At 47.2% G+C, this 20686-nt stretch overlaps 1 protein-coding gene across 1 annotated transcript in view; it reads right to left on the reverse strand.

Moving 5' to 3' along the window:
* Positions 1–20686, reverse strand: part of CUTA (cutA divalent cation tolerance homolog) — a 935617-nt gene that overhangs the window by 626827 nt on the left and 288104 nt on the right. The gene's annotated exons all lie outside the window — the stretch shown is intronic.

Raw genomic sequence — 20686 nt, forward strand, 5'->3', positions numbered from 1 at the left:
TCATGAGGCATGAGTATAGCTCTGCTCAATCTGTCCGCTATGATGTTGGTTTTCCCGGGGATATGCGTTGCTATCAGAAACCGATGAGAGGAGATCGCCCATTGCCAAAGTCTGAGAACTTCTCGACACAAAGGATAGGACTTGGTCCCGCCCTGTTTGTTGATGTACCATACCACGGACATGTTGTCCGTGTGAACTGCAATTGTCCCTAAGGGAAGAAAGTCGTTGAGGACTTGCAACGTTAAAAGCACTGCTCTCATCTCTAGGACATTTATGTGCAGGTGGTATTCGAACGGTTGCCACGTGCCGTGGACCATCCTGCCCTGATAATGCCCCCCCACCCGATCAGGGAGGCATCCGACGTGACCGTGGGTACCGGGGCCGAGGGAACAAATGGTCTGCCCTGATGGACTAGGGGGGAAGAAGTCCACCAGGATAGATGGCTCTTGCAGGTCTGTGTCACAAGAATCTTGTGACGCATGGGTAACTGTTGGAAAGACCATTGGGTAAACAACATCCACTGCAGGAGACGCATGTAAAAACGGGCCAGAGGAAGAAGTGTGATGGCAGCTGCCATAAGGCCTAACACTTTCAGGACCAACCTGGCTTGTACCTTTTTGCTGCACAGGATCATCTGGACATGGTTTTGGATATCCAGGATTCTTTGGTTTGTTAGGTTTGCTGACATCAGAGTAGTGTCTAGATCTGCGCCTATAAAGGTAATAGATTGGCAAGGCGATAAGGAAGACTTTTCGAAGTTGACTGAAATCCCTAACTGGCTGCAGAGATGTAGTGCGTAATCCCTGGCCTGGAGAAGTTGATGCCTGGTGGTGGCTGAGAGGAGCCAGTTGTCTAGGTACGGAAACACCTGGAATCCCTGACGTCTCAGGTGAGCCGTGACCGCTGCCATGCATTTGGTGAACACTCTGGGGGCTGTAGTGAGACCAAAGGGCAGGGCTCTGAACTGAAAATGACTGGTCCCCAGCCGAAAGCGGAGAAACCTTCTGGAGCGTCTGTGGATTTTTATGTGATAGTACGCATCTTGAAGGTCTATGGAGCACATCCAGTTGTTTTTGCCCAGAAAGGGCAAAATCGATTGAAGTGTGACCATCCGAAATCTTGCCTTTTTGACAGACTTGTTTAGCCTGCTGAGGTCTAATATTGGTCTCCAGTCTCCCGTCTTTTTGGGGACCAAAAAGAACCTCGAGTAAATTCCAGATTCTAAATGATCTGTTGGAACTGGCTGGATGGCCCTTTTCTCTAGAAGCTTTGAAACCTCTAGCTTTGCAATTTCCCTTAGACCGGGTGGAACGTCTGGAAGGGATCCTTTTTTGAGGGGAAGTGACTTTTCTCGAAAGGTATTTTGTAACCCTCGGATATGATCGACTGTACCCATTTGTCTTGAGAGAGGAAAGCCAGGCTTCTGGGTACAGCGACAATCTTCCCCCGACTGCCTCCAAGGGTGGGCAGTCGGGCAACACCTCAGGGATGCTGGAAGGGCTTGTCAGAGAGAGGCTCTCTGCTGCACTGGTTCTGCGGACCCCCTCTGCCCCTAGGGCAGCATCTGTTATTACCCCCTCTGCCTCTGGGGGTAAACTGACCACGTGCGTCAGGCGTGACTCCCTGTGATTTTCGGAACCACATTTTCCCTCCCTTCTGACCTTTGGGGTAAGGTCTAGAAGGGGTGGAGAAACGGACTCCTACAGCAGAAAGAGTCTTGCTCGCATCTGGTCAAAGTGTCCTTCACCTGAGGGCCAAACAAAGTTGTCCCATCAAAGGGAGAGTTTGTGAAGGACGCCTTAAAAGGGTCTGCAAAATTACAAAGCCGCATCCAGGACTGACGTCCGAGAGCCACTCCTGTGCCTGCGGCTCTACTCACCCCATCGGCTGCATAAGAAATGAGCCACATGGAGGAGTTAGTTATGGAATTTAGGATTCCCAGCTGAGAGACAATCTTCTCTTGAGCCCCTGCAGCTGACAGATCCTGTACTACTTCACCCAATTCTTTGAGGATATCTCTTTGAAGTCGGGTGAAGTGACATAAATAATTCAGCGAACGCATAGCAAAGGTCGCTGAGGAAAACATCCGCTTACCATACCTGTCCATGGTCCTAGACTCCTTGTTAGGAGGATGGACTGGTACGGAAGGATCTGCAAGTTCCTTCTTGGTGGCGGCCGCCACCACCATGGCATCAACCGGGACACCTTTAGTGAGAAACTGTTTTTCAGTGGGGGCCGTGATAAATTTAGAAGGCCTTCTAGGGACTGGTTCCACCGAATCAGGAGATGCCCACGCCTTTCGAGCTATCACGTCCATGAGGGGGTCGAAAGGCAGAGACACCCAGGAGGTGGAGGGTCGAGATCCAAAAGCCTCCAGGTATACCGATTCATCCTCGGAGGGATTAATGGAGGGCCAGTTCCCCCTCTGTTTTAGGAGTTCAAGGATGTCTGAAAAGGAGACATCCTCAGAGGGGGATCTTGGGGACCTCTCCGACTCATCTAAATTGGTATCTGATGTCGTAGACGCAGGGGAGTCTAAGTGCTTCCTCTTGCAGGTCCTCTTAATGCGGGGGTTCCCCTGAAGGATCAGGAGAAACCTCGGAAGAGGAAGTTCTTCCCAATGGGGAAACCTGGGGCGATGGATCTCTGGGTCCGGGAGCAAGAGAGTGGGAAGAGATATCTACAGGCACCGTGGAGGGAGGAGCTAAAGGAACCGACTGCTGACTGTACTCGGGGGCTAGCACACTGCTCATCACCTCGAAGGCTCCCCTCCCGGGGAGGACCGAGAGCTCTCGCTCCGAAGAAACAGGAATTCCCGGCCCCACCGAAAGGGAAGGCTCCGAAGCAGATGTCGGTGCCGAGCTCACCAAGGCCGAAGCTCCGAGAGGGAGAACGGGGTCGGACAAGGGTCCGATGCCACTCGCCCCCTCGGAACCGACCAGGGAAGCCCGACGACCGGATCCCTACAAGGACGGTCTCAAGGAGGAGATAGGAGTCGAAAACGACAGAGCCGAAAGGGGTGGTATCGGCTCCGAAGCAGCAACAGTCACGGTACCAATAATCTCCAGCTCCGAGCTCTGAAGGAGAGTCGAAGGAGGAATTTCTGGAGGGTGTGGAATAGCGATCGTCTGCTGAGACGGGCTATGGAGCATCTGGGCCAGTGCCTGTGATTTCAGCAGTCTACTCACTACTCTCTCCAAGTCATGGTCTGAGAGTCTGGAAGACCTTGAGGATCGGCTCAGATGGCTCCGCTCCGAAAGTAAGGGGGAGGCCGGAGCCGAGTTGAGACTCCAGCGAAGGAGATCTAGATCTCTTTCTCGACGGAGCCATCAAAGCCGAAGAACTTTCGGTTCCAGTTGGAGCCGACAGCTTGTCGGCTCCGAGCTGGGCTAGAGATGTGTCGGCTCCAGCCGGAGCCGACGCAGGCTTCGAAGCAAGGGTATCGGCTCCAGCCGGAGCCGACAAAGGTACCGAAGCCAGGGTATCGGTGCCGATCGGCGCCGATATTATAACTTCCGAGAAGGAAGGATCGGCTCCGGACGGAGCCGATCTCGACTCCGGTGGAGTCGGAACCAAGGCCACAAACTTAGACACTGAAGGCTGGGCCTTGGATGGCTTTGAGGGCTTCCCCGAGCCGGACTTAGCCGGGGAGCTCTCAGGCTTGAGGAGACCTCTTAAAATCAATTTATTTCTACGTTCCTGCAGGACTCTCTGGCTGAAAGAGTGGCAAATAGCACAGGAGTCCTGCAGGTGTAGGGGTCCCAGGCAATAAATACAAGAAGTGTGACCGTCTGTCAGAGACATCTTCTGACAGCGCGAGTCACACTTCTTGAAACCTGAGACCCTAGTGTCTTTAGACATGTCCGAGTCCTAAAACAAAGACACACACCACTCAGTCCAAAAAATCACACTGACTATACAAAAAACTAAGTACAGTGAATAAAAACACACACACACCTAAACAAATCCTGACAGGAAACTGTTTGGGAGGGTAAGGCCTAAGGCCTGAAAAAAAACAGAAAATAAGGATAAGGGACAGGAAGCTAACGGCAATGGAGCTAAGTGAATCGGGTAACTAATAAACTATAAATAAGAAAAAATTTAAGGTACTGGGATGTCTAAATTTCTCAAAAAAGAGTAATTAAATTCACTTACCAGGAGCTGGCAAAAAAGGTGACCTCATGAGCGAAGCGGCAAACGAGATCTGGGTAAATCACCGCCTTGCATCATGGGATATGGGGCTGCCTCGAGCTGGTAAAAGTGACTCTCGAGCTTAGCAAGTGCCGAGTCATCCAGCAAGAATGAAGGCGAGATTGACAACTTAACATCATGCATTGCAAGAAGAACGCACCCAGGAGAACATCGCCCATTCCCACACTCCCATGGCCTCTCAGCACAAAGGATATGATAGTGTGTTCCCCAGTTTAATGTACCACCAGACTACGGCCATGCTGTCCAATTGATCTGCCACAGTCCCGAGAGGAGGAGAGTCCTGCAAGGCTTGCATCGAGAGGAGGACTGGTCTCATCTCTAGGACATTGATGTGCAACTTGATCTCCGATGGGGACCATGTGCCCTGGATGGTCTTTCCCTGAAAATGCCTCCACCCCAACAGGGAGGCATCCGTGGTCACTGTAGCCTGGGGCTGGGAAGACAAAATGGTCTCCCTAGTAGAAGATCTTCAGACTGGATCCACCACACTAAAGGACGCTGGCAGACCTAAGATACCCTGACTGTCAGATATAGGACGGAGATGAGAAGACCACTGCACTGCAAAGGTCCAGTGAAAAACATGCACATGATACCTGACAAGGGGAGCCAAATAAATTGCTGCCACATGGAACTGATGGCTTGTAGGATCAAGTGGGCAGGAATGCTCTCCCGCTCCAGAAGAAGGTATACTTGCTCCCGAATTGCATCTACCCTGTGTGGAAAAAGAGCTGCAGTCTCCGACAGTGTCCAGTAGACCCCCTATAAATTCCAATCTCTGGCGCGGAGCAAGATGAGATTTGGGAAGGATGACTGTGATGCCCAAGTCTCAAAAGAGACAGTATGTGTAATTTGTGGCTTGAGCGAGTTGATGCCTTGTGAGGGCTGTGAGGAGCCAAACGTCCAGGGACAGAAAGACCCCCATACCCCTGCAGCCAGAGATGGGCAGCTACCACTGCCATACATATGGTGAACACCCGGGGGGCTGAGGTGAGACTGAAGGGCAAGGCTCGGAAGAAGCAGTGGTTGGCACCCAGCCGGAAGTGCAGATATCTCCTGGAGCATCTGTCGATTTTTCATCCTTGCACAGAAGCGGGAGAATGGACTGAACAGTGACCATTACGAACTTCGACTTCTTGACTGACAAATTCAAAATGCTGAGGTACAGAGTGGGAAGCAGGTCCCCTGTTTTCGTGGGCACTAAAAAGAATCAAGAGTATGTTTTGGACCATCGTTGTCCTGTTGAGACCTCCTGGATGGTTCTTTTTAGAAGATCATCTTGAACCTCTGCGAGAGCTAACTCCCTTGACCGGGGTGGAACGTCTGGGAGTGATTTTTGAATCAGAAGGGGCTGATCGAAGGATATGAAGTATATCCTGGACACAATGCTTAGTACCCACTGGTCTGAGGTAATTGTGGTCCAAGTCAGAAGGTGCAAGGAGATATGGCCCCCCCAAATGCCTCCAGGGCAAGACAGTCAGGCAGCACTTCAGGAGCTTCTCGGAAAAGGGTTCTCAGGAGACCCTTATTTTGCGGACTTACTCTGCCCTCTATGGCGACGTCTTATCAAATCCCCTTCCCTGGCTGAAAGGGGAGGATTCCTGAGGAGCATCATGGAAGGAAGACAAGATTCCTATGGAACCACAGCTTCTTCTACCCCGCTGATTCTTGGAGAAGGAACGCTGGGGAGTTGAAAACGTGATCCCAACTCCGGACAAAGTCTTTCTCTCCTGCTCGCTGTGGGTCAAGGTTTCCGTGACAGAAGGACCAAACAAAGTATATCTATCAAAAGGGGTACTAGTAAAGGATATCTTGAAGTTATTTGCAAACCTGCAAAGACAATTTATTTTATTTATTTTTATTTTACATTTGTTAACCGGGCTAGTCCAACTGGACATATTTCCATTTTCAGTAGAGGCCCGGGGAGAAAAGCTCCACATGAAGAAAAGGCAATTTATAATACAAAAACAGTAAATAAAGAGTACAATGTCTGGTTCAGTATAAAAATTCTACATGGAAATATTCTAAAATGCATAGCCTATGGAGAAACAAAGGGTAATAAAAGCTATGCATAACGCCTGATAGCAATGCCTGTGCCCGCTGCTTGAGAGGTGGCCTCAGCCACATTAGAGATCAACCTCATTGAGGCATTAGAAAGGGATGCAAGAGTAGAAAACGTCGAAGAGACTAGCTTAAGGCTCTCTGGAGGAAGCAACTCTGAAAGGGAAGAGGAATGCTCAGACACCAAATCCCTTTGCAGCAGTGTGAAATGTGGCATGCAATTCATAGTCTTCAGTCCGACAGTAGCAGAGGCAAACACGTCTCTGAAAACTGTCAGTTGCCCGCAACCCTCTATTCAAGGGATGGAACATACAGCTCTGCTCTGTGAGCTCCTTTTTAGTGGCTGCGGCAACCATAATGGCATCAACTGGGACACCCTTGCCGCAAAAGGTTTTATTCTTAGATGGACTCAGAGTTTGTTCGCTTTCTTGGGGACTGGTTCTACTGTGCCTGGCTCCTTCCACGCTCTGCTGGAAATCAGCTGGATGTGCTCATCCGCAGGGGAGACGCCTAGGAGGTAGATGGGCCTGGACAGGTGGCCTTCAGGAACACAGGCTCCTCCGAGGATGGGGGGGTTGACCAACCACCCCACTCTTTCAGGGCCTCGAGGATGCCCCCAAAGGACACCTCCTCAGACAGAAGTCTGAGAGACATGCCCCCTTCCTCGAAATCAGTGTCCTCAGTGACAGACTCTCAAGGGGAGTCCAAGTGCCTCCTCTTGCACGTCCTCTGAAGAGGTGCGTTCCCCGATGGGGGTAATGCCCTTCTGAAGGCACTCGGGGGGAGGGCAGACTCAGAACAGATGATGAGAGCTTGCCACACAAAGTAGAACAAGGCAGGGGGGGTCCAGAGTCAAGGTAGAGGCTGCCAACTATCCAAAGACAGTCCTCTCCGTCACCCAGAAGGCAGACGGACTGGAGAAGGCCCCACCCTATTCCCCTCTGGGTAAGGCCAAAAGGGGTGGAAGGGGGACCCCAGCACAGCACAGATGCCCCGGGACGATATTGGCCCCAAGCTATCCAAACCAGATGCCCCAAAGGGAAGGGAATGGTCCAAACACTCTGGACCAGACCCCCCACCCTGGTGCCCCCCCCCCCCGTGGACCTCTTGGGTCAGAGGCACAGCCAGCTTTAAGAGCACTGGAGCTGAACTTGCCAGGGACCCAGGCAGGGTGGGAATGGAAACACTACCAGACACATATAGCCTCTCCCTGAGTATGCTCTGACCCTGGGGCACCGGTCTCGCATGAGTCAGATGAGGAGAGAGGAATTCTAATGAAGGTGAAGAGCCAGTCGACAAGTGGCTGGGGGGGTAACAAGCCAAGTTCCATTTGGGCTTGTAGGAAGCTCATCATCTGATCCATGTCAGACGGGAGCAAACTTCTGCTGGACCTGGAAGAAATGGAAGAATGGTCTGACTGGACGGAAGGTCTGTGGTCTCTGGAAGAGGACCTACTGGACTGTCTCGGATTTGACTTAAGAGTGGCCGGGGCGCCCTCAATGACTATATGATCTGAGGAAGCAGTCAGATACGACTGCCTGGATGGATTAGAGATCAATAAGGATCTCATGGACAGATCCGACCGACCAGTCAGATCCGAAGGGGTTTCTGACCTAATCGGATCCGAGGACTCTGATCCAACTGCGGGGGCCCAGGGTCTTGGAGCCGAAGACCCGGAGCCGAAGACCCTGAGGGTGGACTAAGATCTGGGGAACTGGCCTTTTTGCAGGAGGGTCCCAAGAGGAAGGAGGGTCCCAAGAGGAAGGAGGCTTCCTCTTGGGATCCAAAGGGGCTTTGGAAGGAGAACCAGACACCAGGGGACCCCACTTTAGCAATCCCTTTCAACAACTTATTCCTATGGTCTAGGAGAGCCCTGGGGTTGAATCCCACACAAATATCGCATTCAACCTCTAAAATGTGGCTCTTGCTAGACAGCAGATGCACTCCTCATGTGTATCGGTGGGAGCTAACTTCCGACTGCATGAGGAGCAGCGCTTGAAACCTGAAGGTTTGTTAGCCATACTAACTATACACAAATCCCCAACATGTACACACACTAACCCGAAGGGAAAAAGGAGAGGCAAAGAGAGAGAACAAGGAAGGGTACTAGCACTAAGAAACAAGGTGGGAAACCTTGAAAAACCTAACGGATCAACCAACAGCTAGTGGAGGGGAGGGAACTAGGCTACTAAAAACCAAGAATAGAAAAAGGGAGAGAAAAATCCCAATAAAAACCCAAGAAGGAGCTACTTATCTTAAACAAAAGCTTGAGCTTCAGAGAGTACGTATACTCACAGTTCGCAGCAAAAAAGGATTTGAGGATCATGGGTAGCAAGATATCTTGGGAGGGGAGGAGCTTGAGCTCAGGAGCTGTCGCTTACATTGTCGGCTTGGATCAGAGGTCTGATCCAAGACCCATCCATGATCAATAATGACACAGATAACATCAGATCCTCAATTTCTACTTCTTTAACTTCTGCATTACTAATCTTCTTTTCTACTTTTCCACTGTTTTATTTTTTGTATTATAAAAATGTCCTTATCTGGATGCTTTTACCTGTATTTTTCTCTCTAAATATCTTTGGTGCTACTCTTTTTGTATTGATTAGTTTTGCTTTCTCCTGTGCGTAAATATTGCACCACATTAAATCCCTCTTTTCCCATGTCCATATTTCTTCTTCAGATGTCTCCTGTTCTCCTTACTTGGGCGACTCTTTGTTCCATCATGCTGTGATATAAAGTACAGTTTTGTACCTACCATAAATGTAGATGTCCGATAGGTATGCATCTGCAGTCATAACATATGGGTTGTCCTGCCTCAGGCAGCCCTTCGGTCGGCCGGATTCCAAAGTCTGGGTCTGGCCTCTGCTGATGTCGCACTTTCCCCGACGTCAGAGCGTCTGGGGTATAAAAGCATCAGCCGACGCCATTTTCCTCAGTTTTTCTTGCCCCAGATGCCAGGTGCCCTCTAGGAAGGCTAAATTTGGATAAATGCAGAAAGTTCCAAACATTTGCAAATTTATATACATGTATAAACAAACAAATACACCATAGTAGATTCCCCCAGCTAGCTAAAAGGGGTAAGTACCCTAGGAATACCACAGAGGGGTAGGAGGCAGGGTAAACCTGACTGCAGATGCATACCTATCGGACATCTACATTTATGGTAGGTACAAAACTGTACTATGTCCTTCAAGGATGCATCTGCAGTCATAACATATGGGTAGAATATCATAGCCAATCTGGGGGAGGTGGTACTAAGAAAAGGATGGTGTAGTTAAGATCCTCTGCAGGACTGCAGTAGCAAAACCTGCTCTGGATCTGGAGTATAAAGGTAGATTGTAATGCTTGGCAAATGTATGCACGGAGCTCCAGGTAGCAGCTTCTAAAATGTCCTTGATAGCCACCCCTCGTAGGAAGGCTGTAGTGGTGGCCGTGGCCCTTGTGGAATGAGGCCTGATGTTTTCAGGAACTGCCTTTCCATGAAAGGAGTAGCAAAATCGAATGCAATTTCCTATCCATTTTGAAATTGTCTGTTTGGAAATTGCTTTTCCCTGCACTCCAGTAGCATATGCTACAAATAGTTGGTCAGTTTTTCTGCTAGTTTTTGTTCTGTCCAAGTAGTAGCGTAGTTGTCTGTGTATATCCAGGGTGTGCAGAAGTTTTTCCCCTCTATTCTGTGGATTTGGGAAGAACGTAGGCAAATGAATAGCTTGGTTCAAGGATACCCTAGATACCACCTTTGGCATAAAAGTAGGATTGGTTCTTAGTGAAACTCTGTCCTGATGGAAAATAAGAAATGGCTGCACTGCCATTAATGCTTGTAACTCAGATACTCTTCTTGCTAAAGTTATTGCCAGAAGGAATGCAGTTTTCCAAGACAGAAACTGTATATCCGCTGATGCTGCTGGCTCAAAAGGAGGAAGTGTCAGTTTCTCCAGCACAAAGTTGAGATCCCAAGTAGGTAGAGGCGGTCTTCTTGGCGGTTTAATATTTTTGATCCCTCTCAGAAATTGTCTGAGGAGAGGGTGTGAGAAGATAGGTGGATCCACATTGTATTCTGCCGAAATTGCTGAAGCATGGATCTTAATGGAGGAATAGGACAGGCCATTGTGGAACAATTCTGCTAAGTATTCCAGGATATGCGTCATGCTTGCCACTGTGACATCTGAGCCTTTTGATGTGCTCCAAATGATAAATCTCTTCCATTTAGCTGAGTATGTCTTCCTTGTGGAAGGCCTGCGAGCCTCCAAAATAATGTCCTTCACCCTCTGTGATAAAACAGTTTGATTGGGATTTAAGAAATTTTCCAGGCAGTTAGCTGCAATGTTTTCAAGTTGGGATGCATGGTCTTGAAATTGTTCTGCGTCAGAAGAAGAGGCCATAGGGGGATAGGCCATGGTTTTGCCTGAGACATGCTTCTCAATAATGGATACCAGTGTTGCCTTGGCCAGTCTGGAGCTATCAGTATCACTTCTTGGCTGTTCCTCCCTGATCTTCAGTAGAACCTTGTACATCAATGGGAGAGGTGGGAAGGCATATAACTTTTAAGGCTTTCCAGCTGAAAGAGAGAGAGTCCACCCTCCAAGCTTGTGGGTGGTATGTCCTTGAGCAGAATGCCTTCAGTTGATGGTTGAGTGGGGAGGCGAACAGATCTATCTCCGGCATTCCCCATGTCTTTGCTATGAGTTGGAAGATGTCTGGGTGCAGCATCCATTCGTGTGCATCCATGGTAGTTCTGCTTAAGCTGTCTGCCAGTGTATTCTCTTTCCCTGGCACGAATTGGGACTGTAGTTGGATATTGAGCTTCAGGCGTAGTTCCCATAGATTCATAGCCAGCCGGCATAGAGGGTAAGAGTGTGTGCCTCCCTGCTTGTTTGTACCACATGACCGTGGTGTTGTCTGTCCTTATTAACAGGTGGCCTTGTTGGAGGAAGGGTTTGAAAGCCTCGATTGCATGCATCACTGCCAGCATTTCCTTTTGGTTTATGTGCATGCTTAGCTGCGCTTGAGGCCATAGGCCTTGTATACATTTGCCCTCCATGTGTGCTCCCCATCCTCAGTCTGAAGCGTCCGTGGTGATGGTCTGCCTTGTTTTTGGTTTGTTGAAAGGCAACCCTCTGTTGGCCTGGCAGGCCCGAGCCCACCACAGAAATTCCTTTTGAAGGCATGGAATGATTGGTATCAAGGTTTCTAAACTGTGACTGTGTTGAGACCCATACACTCCTTAGGTACCACTGTAATTTCCTCATATGCAGCCTGGCGTGAGGTATCAGTATTATGCAGGATGCCATGTAACCCAGGGCCTGCAGGATTTTCCTTGCAGTAAGCTGAGTTTGCCTTGTCAGAATCATGAAGTAATCTGGAAGTTGTTTTTGTTTTTCTTCTGTGAGAAAGGCCATTTGGGTGGCTGTGTCCAGATCTGCCCCCAAAAAGGTTATCCTTTGGAATGGTACTTGTCTTGACTTTTGGATGTTGACTGTGTATCCCAAGGCCTGTAGCAGGTGGATGGCATAGGCCAAGTCCTTTATCAAATTTCCCTTGTTGTCCGCTTGTATTAGGCATTCGTCCAGGTATGGGTAGATTTGAATTCCCTGTAGTCTGCAATGTGCAATTACTGATGCCAGGCATTTCGTGAATACTCTGGGCGCAGTAGATAAGCCAAAGGGCAATGCTGAGAATTGATAATGCTCTGATCCTGCAAAAAATCTGAGGTGTCTTCTGCAACTTGGTCGAATAGGGACGTGCAGGTATGCCTCCTTGAGATCTAGAGTCACCAGCCAAGACTCCTTGCCCAACATGGGAAGAAGCTGCTGTAGGGTCAGCATCTTGAATTTTGGCACAATGAGATAAGTATTCAGTGCGGACAGGTCGAGAATAGGCCTCCATTGATTTTCTTTTCTTGGTACAAGGAATAGTCTGGAGTAAAATCCTTGGCCTTGTTCTGAACATGGTACCTTTTCTATAGCTTTCATCTGAAGCAAATTGTTGATCTGTCTTAAAGCCTCTGCCCTCTGATTTGGTGGCAGGTTTGGCATTCTGTTTCTTCTTGGCAAAGTGTGGAAGTGGAACCTGTATCCTTTGTCTATTATTTGCAGTGTCCATGTGTCCCTTGTAATATAATGCCAGTTTTTTGAGAATAAAGCCAGCTTTCTGCCTAAGGGTGCTTCCAGTTGATCCCTGATAGGCGGAATCAGAGTTAAGACATTGAGCCTGTCCTGGTGTAGTAGTTGTTGTTGTTGTTGTTGCACTACTCCTCTGGTTGGCAGGCTGCCACTGACGGCCTCTGTAGGAGCCCTTCGATTGACCTCTGCCTCTAGGGCGCCTGTTCCTGCCCCTCTGGGCTCTGTCCGAGTCTGAAAAGGACCAATTCTTAGTAGGCCAGTTTCTGCTGAATCTCGGTGGTAGTACTTGCAGGAAATCTTTAACTGTTTGCACAGATTTTGCCTTTTCTTCAATCTTTTTTAAGATCTCCTGAGCAGAGGAGCCAAATAAATTTTGTTTCTCCATAGGAGCATCCAGGAGTTTAGCTTTAACATGGTCTGGCAAAGATTGTTCCTTCAGCCAGGCATGTCTGCGAATAACTGCTCCAGTCATAGCTGATCTAAATTAAGCCTCCAGTGCATCATAGCCACATTTTAAGAAATGATTACTAACCTGTTGTGAATTGTGTACCAAATCCTGAAGGGGTTTACGGTCAAGGGGTTCAGGAGAAGAAAGTTTCTTATTCAGTTCATCTAATAAATACTCTTGGTACTGTATCATATGAAATTGACAATTTAATGCCCTGACAGAAAGAGTTGCAGAAGTATATACCTTCTTTCCCCATCTCTCTAAAGCTCTAGACTCTCTATCTGAGGGTAGAGGATTTTTGGCTGTGGCGGCTGCAATCCCTTTAGGGCCCTGAGAAATAGTTTCTGGGTCTGCAGAATGTGCTTTAAACACATGGTAATGGGAATCTGGGACCCTGTAGTATCTATCCGGTTTGGCAGAGGCCGGAGGGAGAGTATCAGGTGCTGTACTGACATCATGGTACACATCATCAATTACATTCAGAACAGGAGGTATAGCTAAGGGCCTATGTTAAGGCAGATGTAAAAAGGTCCTTAATCTTTTTCTAGAATCAGAGAATTCCTGGCCTTGCCATTGAAAATGCTCTCTCATGGAGTGTAGAGTCTCACCAAAGGAAAACTCTTCAGGAGGGGAGGCCGAAGGAATAGATTCTTCAGCATCAGAATCCTCATAGGGCGAATAAGCCTCCTCCTGGTGGTCTGACAACTCAGAGCCATCCGTGGACTCATCCGAAGAGTGTGGGTCAGAGGGATCAGTCCTGGGCCTTTTGTCTGGTGGAGGTTGAGAGGCCCTGTCTGGGTGAGGTTGTGAACCCCTAATTAAAGAAATTAGGTCCTCTGCAAGGCTGAGGATCTGTGAACTAGAGGTAGGCCTCAGGGAGGTAGGCTTGGGAGGCAAAGCTTTGGAAAGTTTAGCAGCTTTAGCCCTAGCGAAGGCCTTAATGGACATGGAAGCAGGGGGCCTGGCTGCCCCACGTGCAGGAGTAGAAATGTCCAAAGGTATAGTGTCGGACATTTCCTGGACACTGGATTCGGTAGGTATTTCGGTAGCCGACTCAGCCGGGGCCTCCTGGGCCGCGGTGGTCGGTTGAATGGTTTCGGTAGAAGGAATCTCCGAGGACTCGGTTTCGGCTGAAACCGAGACACTTGCGGCGGGCTTTACTGTGGTTTCAGCCGAAACCGCGGGCCGCGAGTGTCGGTCCTTGTCCTTCCGTTTTTTCACTAAATGCGAAGTCGGAGTCTCCAACGGCATTTTATATGCAAAATTGACCCCAAAAAACTCCTCTGCAAACTCCGACCGACGTCTAAGAGTTAGTCGGTTGAAGGAAGCACAGGCTGAACAGGCCGATACGTCGTGGTCTGGGCCTAAGCAAGGAAGGCAGAAGGAATGGAAATCCTTATGAGGTATTTGTTTCCCACAAGTTAAACAATTATTAATTTTGTCTGACATCGGCTGAGGCAAGAAAGAGTCCCCAATGGGGTACTTAGCTTTTTCGAAGTCTTCGGTAGCTGAATTCACTGGATCTGACCGACCGGCACTTGCGAACCGCTTCTGCTTCGGGCACCGCGTGGCAAGAAAGACTGAGGAAAATGGCGTCGGCTGATGCTTTTATACCCCAGACGCTCTGACGTCGGGGAAAGTGTGACATCAGCTGAGGCCAGACCCAGACTTTGGAATCCGGCCGACCAAAGGGCTGTCTGAGGCAGGACAACCCATATGTTATGACTGCAGATGCATCCTTGAAGGACATCCTATGTTAGACTTTCTACTCTAAATCCTTCACATTGAAGATATTCCATAACTTCAACTGTTTTTTTTTTTACTTCTACTTTATTAATCTTCTGTTGTACATTCCCTCTTTGTGATCTTATTTTTTGTATTGTAAAAATTTTCGATATCTGGATGACTTTGCCAGAATTCTCTTCAAAATCTATGTGGCTGCTTTTTTGTACTGATTAATCTGGCTTTCCCCTTTGCGTAAATATTGCACCACATCAGATTTCTCTTTCTTTCCCCATGTCAATACTTCTTTACACCTTTCAAAAATCTCTAGATTTTATTCTTCATATTTTCACACTTCCACAATCGCTTCTTTTTCCAAATGTCCCAAGGTTTCTTGGTCCATATAATAAAACAGATTTGGGAAAAACATTAATGAACACATTTTTATTTGAAGCTTCTGACAGTTTCTTGTGCAAGTATTTTTCTTTCCTCTAATTTCTTTCTCAATCTGTTTGCATATCTTTTTGTGTATAATCTGTCTAGAAATTCTGGGCTTCTTGTACAAAACAAGAAAAATACACAATTTCTTATACCAAATAGTCCGCTCTATTGTTTTTATGGCTCTTTTTTGGCCTATTAACTTTTGTGGACTACTACTTCCTTCAAAAGGATGGCCATCCTCCCCCTGAGCCTGCTCTAGCCTCACTGTAGGAATGTTTCAGTGTCTTGAGGATTCTACACAATCATTTTTTCCATTCCCGGCACCAGTGTGCCTACCAGGATTGGGCACTTTTTTCCCTGGGTCTTGTATACCCAGCTTTTTATTTTTTTAACCTACTTCTGTCCATGATGTGTGCTATATAAAAATTACAGACTATATATCAGTGTAACTTGGTGAAATTTTGTGAAAAACAGGGCCCACCTTGTGAAGGTACTCACCAAGACTTGACAATGAATTCAATTCCAGCAATACTACTTTCCTTTACTTCCCGATTTATTTCTGCATTTGGACCCTGGGTCATTTGTGTCTGCCACTCCTACAGGGAAAAGTCCCTGGAGATTATGTTTGTTTTTCCTCCCCGCAACTGCCCAGGTACCAAAGGTTGTGCATATTGCACACTGCTCATCCAAGTGTACAGCCCAGAGGCAGTACACATATTATGAGTGCTTGTCCAAGTTTAGTCCCTTGTGGCCAGAGACCACACTTCTATTTTAAAGGTTTCTTAGCCATACATCAGAATCTCACAAAGAAAAACAGACAATAAGTTAGCAAAAAGCAGAACAGAATAAAGAAAAAGAACTTTAAGTTAGAAAAGAAAGATGGTGCCAAGGCATGTAGTAATATGAGAAGTACAAATGCTTATAAAACATCTATAATGGGGAGATACGGTATTAAGATCATGGGAGGAGCTACAATTTGATGAGGGGATGGACCAAGGCCCAAGACTGACAGGGAATGGAGCCAGAAGAGCCCCCTGCTGGATCGAAGTCCTGAGGAACCTTATCATTCTGTCAATGTCTGCTTCAAATAGGTTTCTGAAGAAAGTACAGTTGTGTACACTTACCATAAATGTAGATGTTCGAGTGTATTGACTGTTGCAGTCATTACATTTGGGTAATCTGCTGGCAGGTTGCCCTCAGTCGGCCTGAATAACAAAGTCTTGGGTCCTGCGTCGGTTGCTGTCTTCTCTTCCATGATGTCAGGTCGTCGGAGGTATAAAACATGCAGCCGACAGCATTTTATTCAGTTTTTCTTGCACCAGATGTCAGGTGCCCCCCAAATGGGGAGCAAAAAAAAAATATATATATATAAATAAACAGTAAATATATAAATGCACTTTTAGAAACAAACATTACCTTCAACTAAAAGCAAATACACCACAAAGGCTTTTGAGTATAGTGAAGGAAAGAAAAGGTATAGAAAGGGGGATGATGGGTGGGTAACCTGGACTGCAACAGTGAATACACTCAACCATCTACATTTATGGTAAGTGTACAAAACTGTACTATGTTCTTCGTGTTTCACTGTTGCAGTCATTACATTTGGGTAGAATCCCAAAGCTATGGATGGGAGGATGGAACTAAACAGCATTAGGAGTGGCTAGAAGGCCCTGCAGGACTGCAGTGGCAAAGTCTGCCCTGGATTTAGAGAAGAAAGGTAAATGATAATGCTTTGTGAAGGTTTGAACAGAGCTTCAAGTAGCAGCTTCTAGAAGGTCTTTGGCTGGGACCCTTCTGAGAAAAGCTGCTGAAGTAGAGTCAGCCCTGGTGGAATGTGATCTGATCCCCTTGGGAACAGGTTTACCATGGTGTAAATAGCAGAAACAATTGCAGTGGCTTATCCATTTAGAAATAGTCTGCTTTGATATAGCCTTCCCCTCTGATTCTGGAGCAAATGCTACCAGTAGTTGCTCAGACTTTTAGAGATGTGGTCCTGTTTAAGTAGAATCTTAGTTGTCTGTGTACATCCAATGAATGCTAAATCCGATCCTCCTTGTTCTGCGGATTTGGGTAAAATGTTGGCAGGTGAATGGTCCGGTTAAGAGCCACACTGGATACCACCCTTAGGCATAAAAGAAGGATTGGTCCCGAGGGCCACCCTGTCCGGGTAAAATATAATGAAAGGCTCCACTGCCATGAGAGCTTGTATTTCTGAAACCCTTCTTGCTGAAGTGACTGCCAAAAGAAAAGCAGTTTTCCAAGATAGAAATTTTATATCCGCAGTAGCTACTGCTTCAAAAAGAGGCAGGGTGAGTTTTTCCAGCACACAATTGAGGTCCCATGCAGGAGTTGGTGCTCTCCTAGGAGGCCTTAAAAGTTTGGCCCCTCTAAGATACTGTTTAAGCAGTGGATGAGAAATGAGGGGAGGCTCTGTGTTGTAACGGGCCGAAATGGCAGAGGCATGGATTTTTATTGACAAAAAAGATAGGCCCTTGTCAAGCATCTCAGTTAAGTATTGTAAAATCTGAGGAATATTGGGCTTTGCTGTCTCTACTCCTTGTGCTTGGTTCCAAGCACGATCTCTTCCATTTATCAGCATAAGATTTTCTAGTACTAGGCCTTCTGACTTCCAAAATGACATCCATCACAGACTTACTGAGAGGTACGGTTTGAATAATTAGTTGATTAACCATGCTGCAAGAATCATAGTTTCGAGCTGAGTGTGCAGAATTTGATAGTTCTGCTGAGACAGTAGATGAGGTATTTGAGGCAAGTACCATGGAGGAAGGCGTGATATATTCCCTTAGAAGCAGGTACCAGTGCTGGTGAGGCCAGTCCGGAGCAATGAGGATCATTTTTGTTTTTGCCTGTCTGACTTTTAGTAAGACCTTGGGGAGTACAGGCAGAGGAGGAAAGGCACAGACTGATAGGTTTTTCCAGCTGAAGGAGACAGCATCCACTTTCCATGCTTTTTTGTGATGAGTTCTTGTGTAGAATTTGTCCAACTGATAATTTTGGGGAGTGGCAAATAGATCTATGGGCTCCCCCATTTTTGTGTTAACATGCTGAAGATTTGTGGATCCAGTTTCCATTTGTGCAGGTCCATAAGATTTCTACTTAGGTAGTCTGCCAGAGTATTTTGCTTTCCTGGCATGAATTGAGCTTGAAGATGCATTTGGTAAGTCAAGGCTGTGTTCCACAAAGCCATGGCTAGTCTGCAAAGGGGGTAGGAATGTGTTCCCCCTGCTTGTTTATGTACCACATAACTGTGGTGTTGTCCGTCTTTATCAGTAGTTGCCCTGAATGAAGCAAGTCCTTGAAGGCTGTCAGAGCATTCTGAACAGCTAGCATTCCTTTCTGATTGATATGCAGATGCATTTGCTTTGGGCTCCACTTGACCTGAATGCATCTCCCTGCCAGGTGGGCCCCCCAAGCATAGTCTGATGCGTCTGTAGTTAGGGTTTGGGTGGCAGGGGGTAAGAGTGAATGACAGTCCCTTGTTTTGGTGACATGTCTCTGCCCAAAGAAACTCCTGTTGTAGGCAGGGAATGAGAGGAATCATTGTTTCCAGGCTGTGACAATGTTGACTCCATAAACTTTTTAGGTACCAATGAAGTTTCCTCATATGCAGTCTGGCATATGGAATTAGTAGAATGTAGGATGCCATGAAAGTACAGTTTTGTACCTACCATAAATGTAGATGTCCGATAGGTATGCATCTGCAGTCATCACATATGGGTTGTCCTGCCTCAGGCAGCCCTTCGGTCGGACGGATTCCAAAGTCTGGGTCTGGCCTCTGCTGATGTCGCACTTTCCCTGACGTCAGAGCATCTGGGGTATAAAAGCATCAGCCGATGCCATCTTCCTCAGTTTTTCTTGCCCCAGATGCCAGGTGCCCTCTAGGAAGACTAAATTTGGAGAAATGCAATGAAATTCCAAACATTTCCAAAAATATATATACATGTATATACAAACAAATACACCATAATAGATTCCCCCAGCTAGCTAATAGAGGGGTAAGCACCCTAGGAATACCACAGAGGGGAAGGAGGGAGGGTAAACCTGACTGCAGATGCACACCTATCGGACATCTACATTTATGGTAGGTACAAAACTGTACTATGTCCTTCAAGGATGCATCTGCAGTCATCACATATGGGTAGAATACCATTGCCAATCTGGGGGTGGAGGTACTAAGTAAAGGATGGTGTAGTTAAGATACCCTGCAGGACTGCCGTAGCAAAACCTGCTCTGGATCTGGAGTATAAAGTTAAATTGTAATGCTTGGCAAATGTATGCACGGAGCTCCATGTAGCAGCTTCTAAAATGTCCTTGGTAGCCACCCCTCTTAGGAAGGCTGTGGTGGTGGCTGTGGCTCTCGTGGAATGAGGTCTAATGTTAGCTGGCACAGTTTTTCCATGAAAGGAGTAACAAAAACGAATGCAATTTCCTATCCATTTTGAAATTGTCTGTTTGGAAATTGCTTTTCCTTGTGCCCCAGCAGCATATGCTACAAACAACTGGTCAGTCTTTCTGTAACTTTTAGTTCTGTCCAAGTAGTAGCGCAATTGTCTGTGTATGTCCAGTGTGTGCAGAAGTCTCTCCCCTTTATTTTGTGGTTGTGGGAAGAATGTAGGCAAGTGAATAGCTTGGTTCAAAGATACCCTGGATACCACCTTTGGCATAAATGTAGGATTGGTCCTCAAAGAAACTCTGTCCTGATGAAAGATAAGAAATGGCTGCACTGCCATTAAAGCTTGTAACTCAGATACTCTTCTTGCTGAGGTTATGGCCAGAAGGAAGGCAGTTTTTCAAGACAAAAACTGTAGATCTGCTGATGCTGCTGGTTCAAAGGGAGGAAGTGTTAGCTTTTCCAACACAAAGTTAAGGTCCCAAGTAGGTAGAGGTGGTTTCCTTGGAGGATTGATGTTTTTGATTCCTCTTAGAAACTGTCTTAGGAGAGGATGAGAGACGACAGGTGGATTAACATTGTATTCTGCTGAGATTGCTGAGGCATGTATCTTAATGGAAGAGTAAGACAGGCCATTGTGGAACAATTCTGCCAAATATTCCAGTATATGTGCCATGTTCATCAGTCACATCTAGGCCCTTTGTTGTGTTCCAGGTGTGAAATCTTTTCCATTTTGCTGAATATGCCTTCCTTGTGGAAGGCCGGCGAGCTTCCATAATAATATCCTTCACTCTCTGGGATAGGTTATCCTGAGGAGGAGTCATGGTATTCTCCAAGCAGTTAGCTGCAAGGTTTTCAGGTTGGAGTGCAGAGTCCTGAAATTGTGCTGCGTCAGTAGGAGTGGCCATAGGGGGAGAGGCCATGGTTTCGTCTGTGACATGCTCTTTAACAGTGGGTACCAGTGCTGTCTTGGCCAGTTTGGAGCTATCAGAATCACTCTGGGCTGCTCTGTCCTGATCTTCAGTAGGACCTTGGTCATTAATGGGAGAGGTGGGAAAGCATACACTGTTAAAGCTTTCCAGCTGAAAGAGAGAGCGTCCACTTTCCATGCTTGTGGGTGGTATGTCCTTGAGCAGAATTTCCTCAGTTGATGACTGTGGGGGGAAGCAAACAGATCTATTTCCGGCCTTCCCCATGATTGTGTGATGAGTGAGAAGATGTCTGGGTGCAGCATCCATTCGTGTGCATCCATGGTAGTTCTGCTTAAGC

The sequence above is a fragment of the Protopterus annectens genome, chromosome 9.part0, assembly GCF_019279795.1.
Source record: "Protopterus annectens isolate FY-2018-M chromosome 9.part0, PAN1.0, whole genome shotgun sequence".
Lineage (NCBI taxonomy): Eukaryota > Metazoa > Chordata > Ceratodontiformes > Protopteridae > Protopterus > Protopterus annectens.